This window comes from Humulus lupulus, chromosome 6, assembly GCF_963169125.1.
Source record: "Humulus lupulus chromosome 6, drHumLupu1.1, whole genome shotgun sequence".
Taxonomy (NCBI): Eukaryota; Viridiplantae; Streptophyta; class Magnoliopsida; order Rosales; family Cannabaceae; genus Humulus; species Humulus lupulus.
This window is the reverse complement of record NC_084798.1, coordinates 163,165,547-163,175,826: the sequence shown is the minus strand read 5'-3', so window position 1 is coordinate 163,175,826 and position 10,280 is coordinate 163,165,547.

Here is a 10,280-nt window from a genome sequence, read left to right as displayed (position 1 = left end):
TTTTTTTGTAAATAATTGGGTAAAAGTTGATAAAAAGATGAGTTGCATGCATAAATAATGTTCTTGATGAATATGTTAATTTTTATGAAATTAAAAGAGGATTTTAAGTCTCATGTTATGATATTTTATTCAATTAATTTCCTACAGAAATTTTATTGAATTTTGGGAAAATATGGGTTTATAAACTTGAATATGGTGATTTTTAATGATAATAACAGTTGCTGGAATTTTGTAATAAAATATTAAGTAAGTTTCACTAAAAATGAATTTGATTAATTTTTGGAATAAATTATTTTTCCTAAGTTACGGTAATATTGAAAAATGATATTTTAATGGTATAAATGCATATTTTGATAAATAATGATTTTCATTTATTATGATTAAGAAAAATATTTAGACTCTATTTATTTGTGATTTTTGAATAAAATAAATAGTGGCTGAAAGTTTGTTTTAAAAAGGCTAACAATTGTTATTAAATTGTCACATATGGATTTTTGCTACTTAAAAACTAAGTCTTAAATAATTTAAATCAAAATGTATTATCCCACACTTAAAATATATTTTTCACATCATTTTGTAACACAATGATAAAATTTATTTTTCTAAAGGGACATATTAAAAATAAGCATTTTAATTAAATCCAAGCTTGTTGGGTAATTCTTGGTAAATTAATATTTATTTAATGAAAATGTCACATATTTTATTTTGAGCTAAAATAAAATAAATTTATAAAATAAAATAAAGTTTTTGAGAAATTTAATCAACTTAGAAATTTTAAGAAAAATAAAGCGTGTAATATGTCTATTGATTTTAAAATAATAAAAGACATGTAGAATTATCGTTTTTGAAAATGTCTTTATTACGCAATGTTCCCACGTATGCATGTTACATGCAAATCAACTTTTACGTCCAAAATCATGATTATTATTCAACTATGTGATTTTTTATAAAACAATCATGTTAGTAAAATGGGTAGAACGAGCATTATTCTCTTTGGCGATAATTGCATGTTTAGTGTAACTGTTATCATGAGTGCATGGCCCATGCACACATGAGTTGTATGGAAGGGCAAAATAGTAATTTTATGAACCTAAGAAACGTTATTTTGATTATGATATAGGCTCGTTGAAAGATTGTGAAATTCTTAGCTTGGACCTGAGGTAAGGAAGTTAGATAGATTTTATGATTTTATGCTATGAATGGTAAGGCTGTTATATGAATGAACTGTTATGAAATTATGAATGCCTTAATGTGATGATCTGTTGAATGTGATATGTGTATGGATGTTAGATACATCAAACAGAATACGAAGTTAGATACATCAAACATATTACGATGTCAGATACATTGAACGAGTTACTAAGGACATTGAGACGTGACTCCTAGGGCGGACGCGCCGAGGTTATTCAAGGACCAGTGATCTCCTGTTTACCTCATAGGGTGACATGGACAACTAGCGTTCCATGCTCATCATGTATGCTGTATGTTTGTGATATGATGATATGTCACATTTATGTTATGATATGATGATATGTCACATTTATGTTTTGATATGATGATATGTCACATTTATGTTATGATATGATGATATGTCACATTTATGTTATGATGTGATGAAATGTTACGATTATGTTATGATATACCATGATGTTATGGATGAACGTTAGTGTTTGGTTGTTTGTTGTTTCCTTACTTGCTTATTTGTTTGTACTTCCTTACTGGGCTTTTAGCTCACCCCCCCTTACTTTCCTTCCAGGTAGCAAATAGGTTTTCTCTATGGCACGCGTGGTGACGTGAGGAGTTCTTTCATCATGGGGTGTATGGCGTGGGGCAATCCTATGGACGATAAAACGATCAACGTAGAACGCCATTTAAATTATGTTTTGTTTTTAAGAGACTTTCCTAAAATTATCAGTGGGACTCTGTTATTTAAATTATTTGGATTTTCTTTGAACTTTGCATAAAAACCTATGTTTTATTTTAAACTTATGGCGCCAACTTGCATGATTTTAAATAAGTCCCCCTGAGACTTTAATAATGGATGGTATTCTTTTATAAATCATGTTATGTGAATGCTTTGTAAGTATTAGTCTAGGGTGTTCTTTACACTACTACTCAAGTATTGTTACACTATGTATTTTAAATAGTGTTAAACTTGCTAAACGAGTCATTTGGTCATAAATGTGTAACTAAACATGATTAATGGTTTAGGGTTAAAATTTTGGTCAAAAGGTACTACCGTTTCACTAAAATGTTTACTTCCATACATGGGATCCCAAACTACATTTAAAAATGTTGATTACAATTGAAAAGTTACAACCAGCAGACCTAAGCGGAAAAATAGGGTTTGACCCTAGTTCCTATTTAAAACCTCGGTCGTGGTGGTCGAGCAGTCACATATGTACACATTATCACCTAAGCTCTCCAACTCAAGGATCATCCAACTTTCTTTTCCCCTTAACTGCACCATATAGCACCCGTGAGCCAAGGCTCAGCAAGAAAACTTAAACATGCTCATAAGCAATTAACAACATATTACCAAATCATAATAAGCATGCCTAGCAGTAACAACCCTACTCATGCATGCATACCATTCATATAAATGACTGCAGTGTCATATGGGGCCAATAGTCCAAGATAAATGATCAATGGATCATACTGGGGTCTAATGCCCAAAATACATGATTATGGAATCATATTGTGGCTCAGCACCCTAATACATGATTAATAAATCATACTGGGCTCAACGCCCTAGGATATGGGACTAATGAGTCACCCCGGGGCCCTTTTGCCCTATCCTTTGTATAACCAGCATTGGAGCTGGCCCAGTGTACCTGGCGATGAGTTTTCCACAACCAATAGGTCGGTCAAGTGTATGTCATTCTCCTGATTAGGCATAACCAGATCGACCAGCGCTCATCCTGCCATTGCCGCCATTGACTTATAAGTCAATGCTTTTCGACCAGCGCTCAGCGCTATTGTCGTCCTTGACTCATAATTCAATGCTTTTCGACCAACACTCAGTGTGATAATGTTGTCCTTGACTCTTAAGTAAATGCTTTTCGACCAGGGCTCAACACTATTGTCGTCCTTGACTTATAAGTCAATGCTTTCATCCGGCACTCAGCGTGTCAATGTTGTTCTTGACTCATAATTCAAGTCTGGGGCCTAGCCCTAGGATATGGGACTAATAAGTCACCCCGGGGCCCTTTGCCCTATCCTCTGTATAACCAGCCTCGAAGCTGGGCCAGCGTACCTGGTGTTGAATTTTCCACGACCATTAGGTCGGACAAGCGTATGATGCGCTACTGGTTAGCCTAACCAAAACGACCAGTGCTCAACGCGCTATTGGCGCCCTTGACTCATAAGTCAATGCTTTTCGACCAGCGCTCAGCGTGATATTGCCATCCTTGACTCATAAATCAAGCCCTTCTCAATCAGATAATGCAGATAGGCATATATCATATATCATATATCAAATATCTAAATACAAAGCATTCAACATGCTTAATCAATAATCAAAAGCATAATCATAATCATGCACATTCTTAGGCGTTCCTATCCATATTCCTATTCAATAATTCGAGCTAAGCCATAATCACATGATCACATACCGGGTGCAGTTTTCTTACCTTTAGTCCAAGCACAGGTTAAGAATGAATGACCCTCGAGCACGATCCCAGTTTCGAGCCCCTAGCGATAACCTAGTCACAACCATAATATAGAATCTCATCAATAATGAGTAAATAAAGGCTTCCAATCTGAGTCTTAGCCTCCGAGACCTCGAATTCTACTAAACTGGGTAGCAGAATCGATCCCGAGCCCTTAGGTTTGAGTTCCCGTCAAAAAACCCATTTTGGCCACAATTTCTATTTTGAGCCGTGACCCCAAGCACTTGAGCCATGGCCCACTCAAGTCAGAGGCCCAAGGCCCTCTCTGACCGCACCAGCCCTGCGGCGCTCCTAATAGGCATCGCGGCTCAAATAGCCCAACAACCCTGCTTCATCTCCTTCGTCCAGCTTGAGCCGCAGCGCCTAAGAATAGGGTCGCGGCTCGACTTGGAACTCAGATTTTTCCTCCATTTTTATCATATCAAATCCCTCCATAAACCTATCCAAATCCCAAAACACAAAGTTCTCAATCAACTCAGCATCCCAGAACCACCAAAACCTAAGTTTCAAACAATTCAAAAACTCACCAAACCGTTAAAATCCAATCAAAACTTAGGAAACTTAAGGAAACAAAAATTCAGAAATTCAAAGATTAAATTACCTCTGATTATGTCGTTTTTACATTCAATCTTTTGGCTATCAAGCTTCTAATCTTTCCTAGAATTGTTATGACTCTAACATTGCTTTAATCTGAGCCCTAAAACTCGAGTTTCCTTCAAAAATGCTATCGAACTCCACAAAGAGAATGGGAGAGAGAGAGAGAGAGAGAGAAAGTGTTTTGAACATACTTTGCCTCTATCAGATTACTTCGAGCTTAAGTAACCTTACACAAATCCCAATGCTGGGGGTACCCCAAAAACATCCCCGATGGTAAAATAGTCAAAATCCCCATAATTTCCTCCTGATCTCACTAACTCCAAATATATTCTCAAATATTTATTACTATTACCCAATAACTCGGTAATCTAATACCCAAATACCCCTTGACTCACCCCGAGTCAAGTATTGGTCCCGATGTGAATTTCCCGCTAACTTGCTCTCTAGGATCGCCTCGTGCCGAGTAACCCAAATATATCCACATAATAATGTGGTCTCACACATATATCACATATATGCAAAATATACCCATAACGGGCCAAATTACAAAAAATTGCCCTTTTAATTAGAAACGGGCCCACATGCATATTTAATACACCTAAACATGCATATCAAGTCATATTATAATATAACTCACATAATCATAAATGATACACATATATATCACATAACATATCATTTCCATAATTTTCCACCGTGGCCCCCTAATCAAGGCCCTAAGCCTTATTAGGTAATTTTGGACGTTACAAGTATCATGTCCATAATCGTTATGGAACCTACAGAATTTATTGGTGTCCCTTTTACTGATATATTTTCGGATAGGAGCTGGTTTCCTATAGAGAACTTCAGCCTGTGTGGCTTGGAAAGCATTTTCTCGTGACTCTAAGAGCATAGAGTAGGTGGTGAAATGGGGCACCTCCTCTCGAGGCTTATCATTGGTGTTTGCTCGTTTGTTGTCGTTATTATTGCCACTGTTGGAATTGTTGTTACGCTTCCCACTATTCTGGTTATTCTTATTCCTATTACCATTGGTTGTCTGGTTCTGGATAGAATTTGCACATGTGTTTTTAGCTAGTGCAACACTAGCTCCTGCTTGGTTAGCCTGATCGGCTTTCCGAATGGCTTCCTCTACTTTAATGAACTTGTCTGCCCGGTCGAGAAACTCTATGGTCGAGCAGACAATATTTCTTCTTAGATCGGACCATAGTGGTCCTTTAACTTTTATTCCAGCCATGATGCCCATCAACTTTCCATCATCTCTTACTGTTTTCGAACGAGCAACATCTTGCATAAATCACTGCACATAGTCTTTAATAGGCTCATTAGGTCCTTGTTTAATGTCGAGAAGGTCATTGAGCTCAGCTAATAGAGTTAGAGCAGGGAAGAATTGTGAGTAAAAGAGTCTCACAAATGCATCCCATGAATTGATGGTCTCAGGCTCTAACTTGACAAACCATTGTTGAGTAGAGTCAGCCAATGTAGCAGGAAAAATAATGCACCAAACATCATCCCAAACTCCCTGAAGATCTGTCTGTATCTCAAAGTTGTTCACGTGGGAAACTGGATCTTCCTTTCCAGTATACATCTTCCAAGTTAGCATCTTGAACTTGGGATGAATTGTCGAGGCATTAATTCAATAAGAGAAAAGGGAGCATTTCCTTCTCTCTACATCAATGCCAGTGAACTTTGGGGTTGTTAACTCTCGAACCATCTGAGTTAATGCATCTAGTTGTGCCTGAATGGCGGGAGCGACTAGAGGAGCAGCTACTAGAATTGCTGGTGGCATTACTGGTGCAACGAGTCCTATAGCATTCAATTAGTTGTCTTCCCTAAGTTTTTCGAGGACATTCTGCAAGTCATGTCCTCGATTACCAAGTTTGTTAAAGACGTTTTTTCCTCTCGACCATCCTCCAACATTTTGGCTTTCTGCTCAAGTGGCACTAGAAGGCGATCTAGCAGGATAGTTAGGCTGCTCGGGTTGCCTTGGTGGGACAAACGGTCCTTCAGGCTGCACATTTTCGCGAGCAAGAATGTTCTGAGGTTTAAGTGGCCTTGAAGGAACAAATTGTCCTCTAAATTTCCCCTCATTTTCACGATTGTTATAATGATGGTCATTTTGAGGTTGGTAGTATCTACTCTCCATCATCATCATAACCATCTAGGTAGGATGTTCGATAACTACTACTCGCTTCTTAGTCATTCCTTCTTTGATATCTCCTTGGAGGATGACCATGGTTATGATCCCTTGATGGGTTTCGTCGAGGTTGTTGTCCCTGATTCTGACTTTCTGGTCGTTCATTCCTTGGTTTTCGGAATGGTTGACCAACACACAGATTTTTTAGATGGGAAGGATTTCCTCCTTGGAATTGATGTCCAGCAAACTGGTTTTGTTGGTTACAAGGATTCCCTCCTCGTGAGCCCAACTACCTGGGTTTTTCATTAGGAGGTCTCCTTTCTCCAGATACTGACCTGTTGTAGCATTGCTCGTGACCACAATCAGGTCAAACTTGTTCTCCTTGAGGCACCTAGTTTGGTCGTAAAGGTCGATACTCTCTATTGGAGCGATTTCTCCGAGTTAGTCCAAGAGAAACCACCTGATCCTGAGATCTTCTGAGATGAGTGGGTTCTGGGACCCGACCAACTGTCCTCTGAGTTTTAGCATTTGCTCGGCCAGTGTCCTCAGGTTGGGGATTCACTGGTCTAGTTCCCGTAGCTTAGGTTTGCTGTAAAACAACTTCTAGTAACCTTGTTGCTTCACTATTATGATGATCAGCTTCTTCTTGTCGAGCTTCAAGAGCTCGTTGCTATTGATCCATCCAAGACTGAAAGTTTTATCTCTGTTTGTTCAGGGCTTCAGTTAAAGCCTCTTGGGCTGCTGCTTGATTCTCATGCATGGCAACAAACTACTCCTGCATTTGTCCCACCACTTCCTTCAGGTGCTCAATGTCAGGGTTGAGGTCTCCCCCTAAATCCATGTGGGGCTCATCGTGACCCATTGCTCCTTGTGGAGGTAGATTTTCAGGTGGAGGGACTCGCTGGCTAGGATACAAAGGGGGGAATTGACTGCTTGAGGGTCGGTCATGCGGTCCAATACTCAGGTTTCCCCCTTGTGGTTCCTAGCTTTGGCTTCTAGTGGTTATAGCCATTGATTTAGATTAATGAATTAAAATTTCCTTGAGTTCAACTCTCAATGAAAGCACAAAAATGTTGACCAGCGTTTTGGTCAACGATACTGAATCAAATTAAACGACAATAATTAATAGATGAGTTGAATTCAAGTAATACGACACAAATAATTTATAGTGGTTCGGCCCCAAGAATTGGTAATAACCTACATCCACTTACACTTTTATTAATCAAAAGGGTCTCAATCTCTAGATCAAGAAGAATAAGATTCAACTAAGTTTCCTACGTCTTAGAGAAAATACAATTCAATGGAGATGTTGTATGTAAAGTGTGCATGAGAGAATAATGATTGTGAGATATCTCTATTTATAGAGTCCCTTGGTAGGTCATGGACCTTACAAGCATGAAATAGGCCCTACATGCACAATGTGGGCTTGTTATAACTGAATACATAATAAAAGAATATGAAAAATACATTAAAATATCAGTTACATAAATATCTCCTAAAATCCAAGTCATTCTGGTTAATTGGAGTGTCCTTCAAGTCGCTCAATCTTCCGAGCAGGTATCGACCAAGCCTCATCTGCTCGACCAGCAACCTTTGTGTAATAAGCTTCATTCTCTTTTTTGGTTCCAAGGTGAATAGCTTCCTCTATGTCAATCGAGTACATTCGACCAGCTCATGTAGGTTGAGCAAAACAAGTAAAGTTAGGGGCCTATGCAAGCCAAAAAGTAAAGTTTGAGGATTTAATTGCTAAAAAAAAAAGTTAGGGGCCTAAGTGATACAACGGATGAAGCTTGGCGACCTCAAGTGTTATTTATCTTTTGTTTTTTTTGTAAAGACTTGAAAATTCGATATAAAAGAGTTTGGTATTTTTGTATATAAACTTTGGGTTGGTATTTTTGGAAATAAAACCAGTTTTACAAGTACAAATATAATTATTCTTTTTTCTTTTTCAAAGTATAGTGAGGCAAAAATATAAATATATTTTTTAGAACATTAACAAAAAAATCAATTAAAAAAATATTTTCTAAACAATATTTATGAACTAATAAAGGTATATAAAACTAAATTGGCAACAAAAAAAAAACATGTTTGCATGTAAAAGAGCCAAAAGAAAACCCACCCTTTTCTTTGGATTTTGCTACAGCTTCACGTACCTGCTGTCATGATTTTCTCCATCAATCATCACAAGTTTATACTAAGAAAGAGCTGGAGCTTATTATATGCATTTTACGGAGCATTTGGATTGAGTAAATGATGAACATGTCAAGTGTTCAACAAATGAACCTAGACATTGTTTGCCAAATTTGCTCTTAATTAAGTTGGATAATGATATTGTATGGTTGAAAGGAACACATTTCTACTCGTAAATGAATTATCTCATTGAAAATAACAGATTTTGTCCCAAAAATAATATTCCAAATAAATATTTATAGAAAAACAATATTAAAAAAAATCTAGTATTGTTGTGATGAGATGATATGCATACATCAATACTTTTGTGTGGACCATAATCATGCTTTCAACTTAATAAATAATAACACCAATCCAAATTTAATTTTATGATTTCTAAAACTAAAAAATAGTAAAGACCACATGAATATTTGATTAGTTATTTGTTTTCAAATTCTCAATTCAGATATTGATTTTAGCTTTAAGCTACAAAATAGAAAATATTATTTTTACGTTTTTTTTTAATTTAAATCATTATAGCATAAAATCCTACAAATCTATCACATTTTTATATTTTTAAATTCTCTATCAATTACATATTCGGATTTTTAAAATTCAAAAACAGTTTACGAATTATGAATCAATCACATTTTCAAAAATGTGTTTTAAGACTATAATCTAGATTTTCATTTTAGAAACATACTTTTTGAACCAATCAATTTTATAATTATTGATATTCTAAAGTCAGCTAATTACAACCAACAAATTTAATTATATTTTATTTCTTGTACGATTCATAATCTCAGTTGTATAACCAAAAGTCCATTTAAATTGTTATTTGTTAACATAACAAAAAAATTCTAAAAAAAAATTGTTTAATAATTATTTTTATAGCTGATTTATTTAATAATCTTGGTTTAATTACCTTTATCTATTTTTAGTGAATAAGTTAGTAAATAGTAATGCTAGATATACATTCGTATTACATATCAAAATACACTTTATAAAATGGCATATATTTTCAAGTGAGACTCCACTAATTTAATATGCAAATAAAAATGAATGTCACGTCATGATGCATTTTAAATGTGTAAAATAAATATGTGGGGATCATTATTCATTGTGAAAAAAAAAAACTAGTTCTACTTTTTATGTATCTTTAAGTTGTCCTACACCTTAAAATATGCAGAAGTGATATTAATCTATACCAACAATAATATAATAATGCATGTCATGTTGTGTTGGGATCACTTTTTTTTAAATATATAACAAATCAAAACAAATTATGTTTTAGTATTACACGACCAATTCAATGAGTTGAAAAAAAATATATAAAGAATGATTGTATGTTTTAACAAAATAAAGATGACTTGTATGAATTGTTAACTTGATTTATTTGTGTCACGCCTTTGAATTCCATTTATAATAAGTTAATAACGGAAAATTCTAATTAAAAATTGATAAGTAAATACATATATTGGGGATTTTTTTATAAGGGTTTCATTTTAAGCCCTACCGGTAGGGCTCTCAGTATTCTCAACTCTTGAATAGTTTTCGGCGTGATTTTTTTTTATGACCGTGTATATTGTAGCTATTTAGAGCATCTTGCAAATTTTCAGAAATTTCTGAATAGTTTACAATATCGAAAACTAGGTTCAAACATGTTATTGCACGCGTGACTAATTTTTTTTATGCGCGTGGAAAACATG